We start from the raw sequence: 12,831 nt of genomic DNA, 5'->3' as shown, positions 1-12,831 counted from the left end.
GAGACGGCCCTGCAGGGGATGTTGCTTGCCTGCAGTTGATGGTTCTACTGGGCTAGACAGACCTGGGCTGCTCAACAACACCAGTAACAACTCACCTCACTTGCCATTCTCATTCACCATACATACTTATTTACCACACATATCACTCATCCACCGCAGTAATACTTATTTAGCATATTTACCACTCTCACCCACCACAATAATACCTGTAATCTACCACACTTACCTACAGTACTTCACTTACCACATTATCACCCACCACATTCATCAGTTTCATCCACCACATTTACCCCGTTCGCTCACCACATACGCTACCCTACTGTACTTATTCACTAAATTCACCTCACCACGTTTACCTACCCCACTTTCCATGTGCAACATTCATCCATCGCTCTTACTCACCAGAGTCATTCATCACATCACATTCACAATACAGGGTTTCCTATCTCACTCATCACACCCATTCACAACCCTTACCAACCACGCCTACTGAAGCCCACCAAACCCATTTGCCCCATGGACCAGCCATACACTTGCACATTACACTACACATTCACTAAACACTGCACATTCACTACATACACACTACAGCCACTAAACTTTCACCAGTCACACATTCACCAACCAAACACGTTTACTACACATTCACTAACCATAAAATTTCACGATGCTCTACACAAGGGGTTCTTAACCCGGGGTGCTGGCATCCCTTGAGGGTGCGAAATAGGTTTGTTAAGGGTGTGAAAATGCTGTCCTCAAATGTAGTTCATCTGTTGGGAGTAGATAACAAACTGAGGCTGTCTTTTAGAACCTTTGTGATGCGGTTTACTGTAACAATGAATTTTATGTTCTGAGCTAATTTTAATATAATGCGCCAATATGGGATATATACACACTATAATATAAATTGGTTTATAACTGTGTCTGTTTCGTTCAGTGGTGTGCTGTGCTTAGCAAGGGGCAGCAATTGTAAGCAATCGAGTACGCACACACGATCAAAAATAACAAAAAGAGCACAGATTTTTTTTTTTCTTTAGCTTCTTTATTTACCATTCAGTGCAAGTCTCCACTGGAGAATGTTGTCGCTGAAGGCCAAGCAGGGAAGGGTGCATGGGAGCAAAGGCAAGGGTGCAAGAGAGCAAAAATATACACTGAGACATGCATGAGGCAAAAGTTATCGTATTACAAGTACAAACACAGAAAAGAAACACGACACTACATTTTTCTGTCAGATCGCCCTACATTTTTAGACGGTGCAAGTGATTGAGTGGATAGTGAGTGACTGATGGAATGGTGAGTGATTGAGTAGCCTAGATGTGTGTAAGGAAATGCAGGAGTGAGGAGAGAGGGGGCGAGTGAGTATGGAGGTGCATAAGTGAATGGTCGAGCGAGTGACCGAGTATGAAGGTGCTTGAATGAGTGAGAGTGGCTGAGTGAACGAGTGAGTGAGTGAATGAGTAAAATTGTGAATGAGTGGTGAGTGAGTGAGTAGGGAAAGGGTGAGTTAAATGAGGACGGAGTAAGTTAATGGACGAGTGAGAGATAAATTGAGTGGTGAGTAAGTGGGTGGCGACTTTGTCTAACACCACAGTAAGTTCTCGTGTTAAGCTTTTGTTGCAAATAAGTATTCAAAATGGGGAGATGCCAATGTTAGGTCAAGGTGGGAAGAGTATAGTCAAAATGAAAGAAAAAACAAATACTACTTAGCATAATAAAAACGAGTCTTTTGTCTCGAACTGGAGCTCTCTGAACCCTAGAAGCTCTGAATCCCATGCATCGTTACCCTCTAATCGCGAGAAGGGGAGGATGCTGGAGCTATGTGTATGTTTTGTCAGTAATAGTGCGTAACCAGCATCTCCCCATCTTTTTGAGCTATAGAAAGGTAAGCGAGGATATTGTTCATTAGTCTTGATGGCTACGAGTTTTTTCAGCAGTGCCAATTCGTCTGTATCAAAGGAGCACTGTGGTGTTGATGCGGATGTGCTGGGAAGTGTTGGGAGAAGTACCCTGAGATGGTTTGGTCATGTGGAGAGAATGAATTCTCACGGAAGAATCCTGGAAGAGACGGTCACGCCTGTGACTTCAGCCCAAAATCTCTCAAACTGTCTCCCTCGAACGCACGGCCACTGTGGTCGAGGTTTCTGTGCTCTATCGGTTCCAGATAATCAAATTTCTGTTTCTGAGAAGTCCATACTTTATATATTTTTCCCTCAAATTCAGCCACTGTTTTTGAGTTCATTACTGTCTCTGGTAGACCATTCCACGCATCCACCACTCTGTTGCAGAACGAATACTTCCTTATACTAGTATTTAATCGTGCTCTTTATTTGTATAATTTCTTGCTATGTCCTCGGGACCTTGTGTCAGATCCTCAGAAGAGCCCTTTGCAGACAGATTTGTCAAATATATCACTCACAATCTTGAAGGTCTCGATCAGGCCACCTCTGGATCTCCTATAAGCTAATATGGGAAGTTCCAGCTTTTTAAATCGCTCTTGATAGGTTAGGTTCTTCAGTGTAGGCACTAATTTTTTCGCTCTTCTTTGTACTCCCTCAGTCGGGGAGCGCGGTAGCTAGGTGGTAGGGTGTCGGGCTCGTAATCGTGAGGTTGCGAGTTCGCGCCCCGCCCGGTAGCTGCCGTGCTGGGAGGGGTTGCGCTCTCCTGTAACCCTAGCAGGGCTATATGATCAGATGAGGTCTAGCTCGGGGATTAATCCCCTTTTTGTGTGTGTGTGTGTGTGTGTGTGTGTGTGTGTGTGTGTGTGTGTGTACTCCCTCTACTGTCTCTATGTCCTTCTTCTTAAAAGGACACCAATCTTGATTAGTATTTTCCAAACGAAGGCGCACCAATGCCACAAATAATGCTTTGAAAATTAACTCATTCAGTGCCATAAAAGTCTGTCTAATCAGCCCCACCATCCTGTTGGCTTTTTTTTATTTTTTCTGCTAGATGTGCTGCGAACTTCAATTCTTGATCAGTAACCACACTCAGATCTTTCTCCTCTCCAACCTCTCTCAACTCTTCATCCAAAACATACTTTGGTTTTCCACATTCGATATGCCCAATCTCATTATTACACACTTCTTTGGATGGAACTTTATCTGCCACTTTTCAGACCATTGTCTCATGTTCTCCAAATTCACTTGTAATTTAGTTCCATCTACCTTTCCACTTATTTTTCTGAAAACTTTTGCGTCACTGCATAAAAAATATATCTCGTTTTCTACATATTCTGGGAGGTTGTTTATATTGATAACAAACAATAATGGTCCCAATACCGATCCTTGTGGAACTCCACTAATCACATCTCTCCAGTCCGATTTTTCTCCATTAACTACCACTCGCTGCATTCTGTTACTGAGAAATGCAGAGATCCACCCCAATATGTTGCGCCCTACATTGTGTAATTCTTAACCATTTCCAATAGTCGCCGATGTGGTACCTTGTCAAAGGCTTTCTCAAAGTCACAGTAAGCGACCTCCACAGTACTTCCTTCATCCATAATTCCACTCCATTTGTCCATCACGCTGATCATCAGAAGTACCGTTGATCGCCCAGTCAGAAACCCATACTGCTTGTCACTAATCATCATATATTCCTTTAGATGTCCGATAATTCTTTCTCGAATTAAGGATAGAAAAGATGTGGCTTGTTCACCAGATGGATCAGTGAAAGGAAAGGAGAGCCAAAGGTGGTGGTGAACACTGAAATCTCCTAGAATGGAGATTTCACAGAAAGAAGAAACGGATAGGATGTGTTCCATTGTAGAAGTAAGATAGTTGATGAGTTTTTCGTAGTCAGTAGAATTAGGGGATAAGTAAACAACACAGATATATTTAGTAAGAGAATGACAGGAAAGCCGAAGCCAGGGAGTAAAGAATTCAGAAGAATCAAGTTCGGGAACACGAGAACAAGATAAGTCGTTGCGTACGTATATACAACAGGCACCTTTGGCTTTGAAATGAGAATAGAGAAAGTAGGAGGATACAGAGAAGGGTTTGCTATCAGTTGCCTCAGACAGCTGAGTCTCAGTTAAGAAGTAAAGGTGAGGTTTAGAGGGGGAGATGTGGTGCTCAACAGAGGGAAAGTTAGAGGAAAAGCCGCGAATGTTGCAGAAATGAAGTAAGTCAGACAGTGGTTCCAGGCAGCTCGTTGTGTCGTCACCGGGAGAGGGGGGGATGGTGGGAGCATTTGTGGTCCCCCCCCCCCCGAGGGACTCCGAGGCTTGGTTATTAGATGTCATTTTTTATTAATTTTGAAAAGGAAATGTATAATGTAATGTGCATGTAGTTTGGTGTTGACAGAGAAACTTGTACTGGAGAGCATGCTGGTCTACTCTCTGTGTTACTGAAACTGAAAAAGTTCAGCAAAGGGGGATGGTCAGGAACTAGTCCCGAGGGCTGATGAAACGGGAGCTCCAGCTCTCCCTGTCATCAGCTTTCCATCCACCTTGGGAGTACTGACCTGCTCTTCTGGTGCTGCGGTCTATGATAAAAATTATAATATTTTCCAATTAAAAGTGCCGATTCGGTAAATGACTACCGATTCGGTAATTCGTCGCACAGAACTATAATAATAATTCATCCTGTAGTTACGATAAACCTGCTGGTAGTACTAAATATACATCCATTGTTTACCTGCGTCCATCCCGCACTAATCGTCTCTATTGTTACGGTCCCCTCTTCCGACTCATATCGTTATGGGGACGGAGTATACATTTTTTTTTTTTTTTTAGAAGTGGTCTTGGCGTAGAAGTGGTCTTGGCATAGAAGTGGTCTTGGCATACAAGTGGTCTTGGCATAGAAGTGGTGTTGGCGTAGAAGTTGTCTTGGCGTAGAAGTGGTCTTGGCACAGAAGTGGTTGTGTGGTAGAAGTGGTCTTGTGGTAGAAGTGACCTTGGAGTAGAAGTGGTCTAGGCATAGAAGTGGTCTTGGTATTGAAGTGGTCTTGGGGCAGAAGTGGTCTTGGCGTATCCCTGACCGCCTTGGAGAGAGCTCCAACATGCTTGAGCTCTTCCTTACAACTAATCCTTCTACTTACACTGTTAATCTTTTCTCTCCGTTTGGCTCCTCCGATCGTAACTTTGTTACCTTAACCTGTCCTATCTCTCCGGTACGGCCTGTGGACCCTCCAAAGAAACGTCGTCAGTGGCACTTTGGAGCTGCGGATTGGGAAGCCCTCAGGCAGTACTTCTTTTATTTTCCCTGGAATGATTATTGCTTCCATGGCCGGGAGCCATCTGAGTGTGCCTTGCGCATTACGGAGGTTATTCTCTCGGGCATGGAAGCATACATTCCTTTCTCATATCCTTTGTCTAATGCAAGAAAGCCTTGGTTTAATCACGCTTGTTCTAATGCTGTCCGCAACAAGGAGAGGGCCTATAAAAGGTACCGGAGCCAACCCACCCCTGAATCACATCTTTTTCATCTTTCTGCCCGGAATCGTGCTAGTTTGTTCTTCGCTCTGCTAAAAATAAGTTCATTCGTACTAAATGCTTTCAACTCGCCAACTCGAATTCTTCCCGTTCCTTCTGGCACCTTGCCAAAAACCTTTCTAACTACTTTGCCTCATCATCCTTTCCTCCTCTTTTCTACTCTGATGGCTCTGTTGCTATTTCTTCTACTGATAACGCAGATCACTTCGCTCACCTTAGACGATTCCGGTGCTGTTCCTCCATCACTTCCACCCCTCTGACTTCCTCCTGGCTGACATTAAAATTTCTTCAGCTGATGTGTTTTCTGCCATCACTGGCCTCAGTACTAACAAGGCATATGGGCCTGATGGAATCCCTCCTGTTGTCCTCAAGAACTGTGCTTCTGTGCTTACATCCTGCCTAGGTAAACTCTTTCGCCTTTGTCTTTCAATTTGTACCTTTCCTTCTTGCTGGAAGTTTGCTCTCATTCAGCCAGTCCCAAAGATGGGTGACCATTCCCAGCCCTCTAACTATCGTCCAATTGCTTTAACATCCTGTGGCTTAAAAGTTTTCGAGTCTATTCTCAACATTAAAATTTTAAAACATCTTTCCTATCACAACCTTCTTTCTGATCGTCAGTATGGGTTCCGTCAGGAACGCTCCACTGGCGATCTTCTCACTTACCTTTCAGACTCCTGGTCATCCTCCTTTCGCGACTTTGGCGAAAGGTTTGGCATTGCACAGTTTGCACTTGACATCTGAAAGGCTTTCGAACGAGTCTGGCATAGCTCTTTAATTTCCAGACTGCCCTCTTATGGTATCTATGCTTCTATCTGTACCTTCATCTATAGCTTCCTTTCTGGTCGTTCTATAGCTGCTGTTGTAGACGGCCATTGTTCTTCTCCTACATCTATCAACAGTGGTGTTCCTCAGGGCTCTGTCCTATTACCAACTCTCTTCCTTTTATTCATCAAAGATCTTCTAAACTGTACATCTAATCCTATCCACTTGTACGCTGATGATTCCATCCTTCACCTTTCCATTCGGTTTCCGCAATGTCCATCTCAGCAGTTACTTCAACAGACAAGGGATGAGGCTATGGCATACCTAATGTCTGACATGGCTCGTATCTCTGACTAGGGTAAGAATAAGCTTCTTGTTTTTAATGTATCAGACTCAGTTTTTACACCTATCAACCCATCAAAATCTTCCACAGGAGTACCCACTTATGTTTTATAATATCCAGCTCAGTCCTGCATCATCCTTGAATATGCTTGGGGTTTCATTCACACGGAACTTATCTTGGAAGGATCATATTGCATCTCTTGTAAAATCTGCTTCCAAGAGATTAGGTGTGGTAAGCCAACTCCGTGCTTTCTTTACCCCTGCACAGTTGTTGACTTTATACACGGGTTTTATTCGCCCCAGAGTAGAGTACAACTCTCGTGTGTGTGGGGAGGCTCCCCACATACAGCTCTTCTCAATAGGGTGGAGTCAAAGGCTATTCGTCTCATCAACTCTCCTCCTCTTACTGGATCCCTTCAACCTTCGTCTCTTCGTCACACTGTTGCCCCCTTATCTTTTTTCTATCGCTACTTCCATGGTCACTGCGCCTCTGAACTGTCTACTTGCATCCCTCCACCTCTACGACGGGTACGTAGCACCCGTCTAGCAACAAACTCTCATCCCTTTTCTGGCCAGCTTTCTAATGGAAGAGTTGACTGTTGCTCCCACTCCTTCATTTATGCAACAGGTCAATTCTGGAACTGTCTCCCTCTGTATTTACTACTTCCTATAATCTCCAGTCTTTCAAACGCGGTGTGTCCAGGCATCTCGAACGGATCTTGAATTTGGCTCTTTTGTATTGTCTTTTTTTTTTTTCTTGGAAGGAACGTTCTGCGGGCTCAGCCTTTGGTTCCTTGTTCCTCACATAAAAAAAAAAAAAAAGATTTTTGGGTGGAAGTGGTCTCGGTGTAGAAGTGACCTTGGTGCTGAGCTCTATAACTTTCTCATGGGTCGCGCCGCATAGTTTGTGTGCCTGCCGCCAGGGCCCCAAGGCTGCGCTGGTGTAGTGGCAGCCATGTTTATGCACCTCGCATGACGCCCACACCTTTTGAAATCAGCCGATGAATCCGGAAAACGTAGTGCCATGGTCCACTGCGCAGCTTACGGAAGCAACAGCGAAACAGAGGCAGCAAGCTAAGAACAGTGTTCCAGTTACATTACCATGGTGGAGGCGACGAGTGCGGTGTGGTGGAGGCGACGAGTGCGGTGTTTCAATATGGCGGCCAAAGTCACACGCTCGCTGGGGAAATAGTCCCTCCATATAGAGCTCAATGGGTCTTGGTGTAGGATTGATCTAGGAGTAGAAGTGGTCTTGGCGTATAACCGGAAGTGGTCTTGGCGTATAAGCGGTCTTGTGGTTGAAGTAGTCTTGGGGTAGAAGTGGTCTTGGCGTACAAGTGGTCTTGGTGTATAGCCTAAGTAGTTTTGGCGTATAGCCTAAGCGATCTTGGCGTATAAGCGGTCTTGGGGTAGTAGGTAGTAGTATTGGGGTAGAAGTGGTCTTGGGGTAGAAGTGGTCTTGGAGTAGAAGTGGCCTTAGGGTAGAAGTGGTCTAGGGGTGAGAAGTGGTCTAGGCGTAGAAGTGGTCTTGGCATAGAAATACAGTAGTCTTGAGGCAGAAGTGGTCTTGGGGTAGAATTGAAGTGGTATTGACGTAGAAGCAGCTTTGACGTGGAAGTGAGCTTGACGTTGAGGTGGTTTTAGCAATGAGGTTCATCTTGCCATTGAGGTGGTCTTGGTGTAGAAATGGTCTTCGAGCTGAAGTGATCTTGATGTTGAAGTTGTCTCGGCATGGAAGTGGTCTTGGCATTGGTTGTGGCGTAGAAGTGGTCTTGGCATTGGTTGTGGCGTAGAAGTGGTCTTGGCATTGGTTGTGGCGTAGAAGTGGTCTTGGGCCTCTTGGCACTGAAGTGACCTTGGGGTTGAATTGGTCTTGACATTGAAATGACTTGGTTATGAAGTGCCGTGGCGATGAAGCGGCTTGGCGTTAAAGTGGCTTTGTGATGAAATGGCGTCATAGGTTAGTTGGCTGAAATGCTGGACCCATGAAAGAAGGAATGGCTGACGTCCATGGGAGTTCCGTAATTATTCATGCCATGAAACCAAATACCTAACCTGAAAGGAGTAGAGGGAAGTAAAAGCCGGAAGAAACACGGAGATATCAGGAAGAGAAGTAGGATAGAAGAGAAGAAAAGGAAAGTTAGGAGGGAAAGCCTGGAGCTGGACCTCCTTTTACTAAGTAGTAGCCTCTTACAAGCAGAGATACCGGGGACACGAGGTTAAGGAGGCTTCATAGCACCTGTTGGGGATTGATTTGGAATACTGCATACTAATATTATCTTCTGTGATATATATTCATCACTCCTTATTATTGTACAATATTGTATATTACCCATGTCTTATTTATGTTGATACGGGCCAAAAAAAATAACGTAAATAACATATGTATCTCTCTCTCTCTCTCTCTCTCTCTCTCTCTCTCTCTCCAGTGTATATATATATATATATATATATATATATATATATATATATATATATATATATATATATATATATATATTCTTCCACCAGTAGCGAGGGGATCCGGGGTTAGGCTACGGAGTCCAAATACTTAAGGCAATGGCAACCAGCCTTACAGTTTACCGTAGATAGTACGAAATCAAGAAGAAAACACAGGACTTATCTTGGAAGGGTCAGGGTGTATAGGAGACGCCTATGGCTTGCTTGACTAAATTTTGTATATTAAGTGTTTACCTCGTTTCATCGCGTCCCCTCCCTTTTAATATTTGGACTAAATCAACATACGATACTTGATAGTTGGTCTAGTGTCCGTCCCCCCCCCCCCACGATACAAACCATTTGATTGTAACCTTCAAGACTTTTATAACATTTGAGATCATCGGCTGTGTATGGGCTTGGTGATATTATCAAATAATTATAACAGTGTCTGGGTAACTTCTCCCAGGCAGCACATTCCAGTAACTCGACAAATTGGCCATTATATAGGCCTACAGGTTCTAATTTTTCCAAGCATAACACTAGCTTCTCTTCTTGTTCAGTCATCCCTGTACACAACAGAACCTCCGAATCAACTTTTCTATGTGTTGATAATTCCAGACACTGTAGAATGTGTCACTGCCAGATTATGGAAGTTGAGTCTTGTAGGCCCATAGATATTCCATCAGGAACTCAGGCTATTAAAAAGATTCCCACGTCGACTGGCTACTTTATTGGAAGAGGGCCGTCCTACAGTCTGGGAGTATATTTGATCTGTCTGTCCTAATTTCGTTGGGAGAAGCACGTGGGCATCCGTTTACCGTCACTTTGCACTGGGTTATTGAATTCTCGATTTTGTACGGTACACATAGTCTTCTAGCGTTCTCTTCCTTAGTCTGCATATTTGTAATAAGAAACAGTCTGCGCATTCAGGCAAGTGCCAAGATTAACGAAACTCAGCACCAGACATCCGCTTCCTTATTGCACATGTTACAATATGATAAAAAAGTATATTCTTTCAGAGACTCCGTGTACTTAAGTTCAATGCTTACGTTGCTCTCTCCGTCATGGCGGCGCATTCAAGTTGACGTCAGTGTAAATCTGTTGCTGGAGGAAACGCCGTATTGTATTTATCATGTCCTGACTAGTTCTCTGTTTACCTTTTTGTAAACAGAATCTTATTTGTTTTTCATACAAACAAACAGTGGCTTTATACAGAACCTGAGGTATATACTGTATATAAGCCAACTGTACCCTGACCTCCCTTTTGTGTGTGTGTGTGTGTGTGTGTGTGTGTGTGTGTGTGTGTGTGTGTGTGTGTGTGTGTGTGTTCTTTTGGTTCAGGGGAATATGGCACTGTATATCTCACCAGCAGATCCTTATATGTTTCTTTGTGCATGATATTTTCAGCACGCGACTTTTTGTTACTGTATGTGAATGTGGATTAGTGGGTTTGTGAGGGGCCGGATCCTGTATGGAAGCAGCCATGGGGTCTGGTGGGTAGGAGGGATGGGATTGAGCTCAGGTGAGAAGTTGTGACCCTGGCTTAGGTGAGGGTGAGGAGGTCCACAGGGACAGGCGAGAGGGTTCATGGCCAAGGCTTAGGCGGGCTAAGATGAGGGGGTTTGCGGCCTGGGCTCAGGAGAGGGCTTCGTCAGCCTGGGCTTACCTATAGGTGTGGCTAAGGGGTCGACAGCTTGGATTTAGGAGAGGGTGAGGGGCTGTACAGGCTGGTTTAAGTGATGGTTAGGGTCTAAAGGCTGAGCTTAAGTGAGGCCAATGGAGTCTACAATGAGGGTGAAGGGGGTCTACAGGTTGGGCTTGGGTGAGGGTAAGGGGATCTACATGCTGGACTTAGCCGCTTAAGTAAGGATAAGGGGTCTACAGGCTAGGCTTAGTTGAGGGTAAGGGGATTACATACTGGACTCATGTGAGGGTAAGGGAGTCTACAGGTTGGGCTTAGGTGAGGGTGAGGTCTACAGTTTGGGATTAAGTGAAGGTGAGGGAGTTTGTGGCCTAGCCTTAGGTGCGAATAAGGCGATCCTTGAGCTAGGCTTAAGTGAGGTTGAGGGGACTCATGACTTTGGGCTTAGGTGAGGGTCAGGGTGTTTGCTGCGTGGACATGTACTAGGATGAGGAACCAGCACACTGGTGTTCTGTGTGGCTGTACTGAGTGGGTGCTGTCACACTCACAACTTTTTATGTTTTTCTTGCAGCTTTAATTTTGTAATGAATACCGGGGGTGTTAATGACTCCCGGCAAATGTATGTAGCTCCGTCTTTTGGCTCCCCTTCAGTACTTATTCGGTATTCCCTCATTCTTTGTTTAGGCTGCAGGTTGTGGTGTCAAACCATCATCAACGTTTTAAGATCAACTGCTGCTGAAGAGGGACGTATTCACGCAATGGTAATAATATAACCTAGAGGTCCTGCTGTATTGTTATAAATTATAAGCATCCCTTGACTCTCTCTCTCCCCTGACTAGAGGATGGTGGACTGCAGAAGAGCGTAGGGTGACTTCAGCTTTAAGCAACCGAGTTCACGTTCAGACAACCTAGGGTAACAACAAAATTAGCTAGAGATTTCAAAGATTATGCAACAGGTTAGTAAGTTTGAGTATACTTGAGTAAATTTGGGTAAAATAACAAACGTTTGCGGAGCGAATGAAAATATAAAACAGCAAGTAATACACTTTCGGCTTCATTCTTATTCGGATATAATCAAAATTTAAGGCTAAAAGACACATTTATAAATTCCACATAGCTGTTTCTAAACATGTATCGAATACATAATATGCATACTTCAGTTACATTTGTATTTAAGTACTTATTGGTTGTGGTTGACCTTTACCATGATATCGAATCCACCGTAAATGGAAAGTAGCAACAAATCCCAGGTAGCATTTAAAAATGACCAGTTCAACATCCAGCCATTTTTTATGCAAATGATGCTCTCCTCTTTGCCCACTCAACGGAGAAGGCAGTAAATGGGAAACAAGCACTTACGGACGTAGCAACCGACTGCGGACTGAATATATATAAGCAGAAAAGTAACCTTCATCCATTCATCCATTGCCAGACGCCATGTATCCCAGACGGGGTGGCCAAGGGCTTAGAGTTAATTGTTTTACAGGGAGGGGCACTAATCCTCCACCAACCCCACTTGACGTGTAGGGATGCCAACAGCATCTGGTGTTCCCAGGCGGTCACCCATCCAAGTACTAACCAGACCCAACGTTGCTGATGTTTAATGAGCTGTTCCCAGCACCTGAAATAGAAGGCATCAACACAGTTAACAGTATTAAATACCTGGGAATTACCATCAACAACAGCAAAATCTGCTTTTCAAACCACAAAACACTATGCATAGATTCATTTTTCATGCATTGCCAGACGCCATGTATCCCAAACGGGGTGGCCAAGGGCTTAGAGTTGTTTTACAGGAAGGGGCACTAATCCTCCACCAACCCCACTTGACACGTAGGGATGCCAACAGCATCAAATCTTAGGACTTTCCTAGGAACGTTTTTGAATAGGGGCCCTGGTGTTCCCAGGCGGTCACCCATCCAGGTACTAACTTGACCCAACGTTGCTTAACTTCGCTGATCGGACGGGAAGCGGTGTACTCAACGAGGTATAGCAAGAAAACTAGCCAACACAGCCTATTCAGTCACCTCAAAAAGCTGCAACAGATTGCTAATAAGCAAAACCTACTGGAAGTGCTTAGCATTACCATCAATTCTGCACTCAGTAGAAGCCATCTCATTCAATATAGATGAAATGAAAACACTCCAAACAATTGAAAACCAACTATACCGTGGAATTCTCAAGGTGCCTAAGTACACTGTTGTATCTGCAA

General features: G+C 44.3%; 1 pseudogene; it reads right to left on the bottom strand.

Annotated features, from left to right (window-relative positions):
• Positions 1-12,511: 12,511 nt before the first annotated feature.
• Positions 12,512-12,610, bottom strand: LOC145407966 (5S ribosomal RNA; annotated as a pseudogene).
• Positions 12,611-12,831: the final 221 nt, after the last annotated feature.

Source organism: Coenobita brevimanus, chromosome 74 (assembly GCF_032717465.1).
Source record: "Coenobita brevimanus isolate Jiangsu-jjx chromosome 74, ASM3271746v2, whole genome shotgun sequence".
NCBI classification, from domain to species: domain Eukaryota; kingdom Metazoa; phylum Arthropoda; class Malacostraca; order Decapoda; family Coenobitidae; genus Coenobita; species Coenobita brevimanus.
This window is presented reverse-complemented; position numbering and strand designations above follow the sequence as displayed.